Source organism: Penaeus chinensis, chromosome 34, assembly GCF_019202785.1.
Source record: "Penaeus chinensis breed Huanghai No. 1 chromosome 34, ASM1920278v2, whole genome shotgun sequence".
Classification (NCBI taxonomy): Eukaryota; Metazoa; Arthropoda; class Malacostraca; order Decapoda; family Penaeidae; genus Penaeus; species Penaeus chinensis.
The window spans coordinates 30,345,249-30,347,748 of record NC_061852.1 but is presented as its reverse complement, the minus strand read 5'-3'; positions in this window follow the sequence as shown (position 1 = coordinate 30,347,748).

Sequence of the window (2,500 nt, the reverse complement as noted above, 5' to 3'; positions counted from 1 at the left end):
CAAAAGATGACAACATCATTGAAAGAGGAATAATCAAAAATAAAAGTGATGCTCAGAACTCCGGTGCTTCAGAACGAAAGACTGGATGCCACCTTCAAATCGTGAGTCATCAACTTTAATACTTTAAAACATCGAAATTAAGTGCCCATTATTCAAAACGCATTTGTGACAAACAAACAAAAATTCAAGAATAAATAGGTGCGTTTTAAAACTCGAATTTCATTCAGGAACATGTGAGACGAAACAGGCTCATTCATAAATGAGCGAAACGAAACAAAAAAAGATGGAATGATTTCATGGAAAGGGAATGCCGCTTCGGAACTTCTAATTGAGTCTCAGACACGACAAATGGCGGATATTTTGGTAGATGTTAATAATGTGAATAAAAATGAAATAATTATACATACATATATATAGACATATAGACATATATGGGTATATATATACATATATATGTGTATATATACATATATATGTATATATACATATATATGTATATATACATATTTATGTATATAGAGATATATATATGTACATATACATATATATATATATATATATATATATATATATATATATACATGTATATGTATATATACATATATATGTATATATACACAAGCACAAACACACACACACATGCACACACACACACACACTCACATACACACACATATATATATATATATATATATATATATATATATATATATATGTATATACATATATAAATCTATATAAATACATAGAAATATATATACATAAATATATGAATATATAAATAAATATAAACATATAGATATATATGTGTTTGTATGTATGTATATATGTATATATATATTTTTTTTTTAACAGGTAGTCATTCCACTGCAGGACATAGGCTTCTCTCAATTCACTATTGAGAGGTTATATGGCTGTGTCACCCTTTCCTGATTGGATGCCCTTTCTAATCAACCGCGGTTCGGCGCGCTAACACTTGTGCCACGGCGGTGACTTCCCCTAAGACACCTGTGTTTGACTTCTCAAGGCGATATGTCGTTTTCTCGGGCTCGAGCGAGCAGTCAGAGCGCAGGCATTTTTACGACCGCCGCGACGGGGAATTGAACTCGGGACCACGAGGGTCAGAGACCAGTGCTCTAACCACTGGACCGTCGCGGCAGTCACATATATATATATATATATATATATATATATATATGGGTACATATATGTATGTATGTATATATAAATATATATATGTATATATACATACATATATGTGTATGTATCTGTATATGTGTATATATGTGTATGTATATATGTATATTTCTGAGTTTGTGTGTATATACATATATGCATATATAAACATATATATATATGCATATAATGTATATATATGTATATATACATATGTATATTTTTGTATATATGTATATATATGTGCACATATAAATATATATATATATATATATATATATATATATATATATATATATATATATGTTATGTGTATGTGTATGCATGTATGTGTGTCCATATAAATATATATATATATATATATATATATATATATATATATATATATATATATATGTATGTATGTATGTATGTATGTATAAATACATATGTGTGTATATGTGTATATATATATGGGCATATATATATATATATATATATATATATATATATATATATATATATCTGTGTGTATGTATATGTATGTATATGTATATATGTATATATATATGTATATGTGTATAAATACACACATATGTGTATATATACATATATAAAGACATACACACATATATGTGTGTATGTATAGGTATTTGCATATATATATACACACACAGATACATATGTATCATCATCATCAGGGGGCTTCCGCCGATGGGGGCGCATCGCCGCATCCACCCTTCGCTTCCAGCCACGAGGGTCCTTCATGGTGAGTCCCCAGACAGCCATCAGCCCATCTCTAACTCCTCGAGACAAGTCTGGTCGAACTGCCCAAGCAAGCCATGACCTCCTGGGTCGACCCAGGGCCTCCTCCACCCAGGATTGTCTCCCAGAGAGACAACCTGAAGGGCAGTGTCATCCACGGGGAAACGAGCTAGGTGCCCATACAGCAGTCTCACAGTGATGAGACTCCAAGGCACTAGATAGCATCAAAGTTTCGCTTCCATAGAGCAAAACTGGCAGTATCAAGGCCTTGAAGACACGTAGCTTGTTCCTTCTGCATAGGTACCGACATCTCCAAATGCTCTTGTTGATCGAGTTCGTGGCTCCTGCTGCGAAACCAGTCCATCTACTGACTTATTGGTCTGACAGCCCAGAGATATGGACTACACTACCAAGGTATGCAAAGCTCTCTGTGATTTCAATATCCTCACCGCAAGCATGGATCGACTGAACCGGTTCCCCTAACAAAGTCCTGAATCTTGTACTTGGTACAGGAGACTCATGTGTGTGCTGTGGTGCAGCAGTAGTGATCTCGTCTAGCAATCTTGCTGACCTGCGTTCA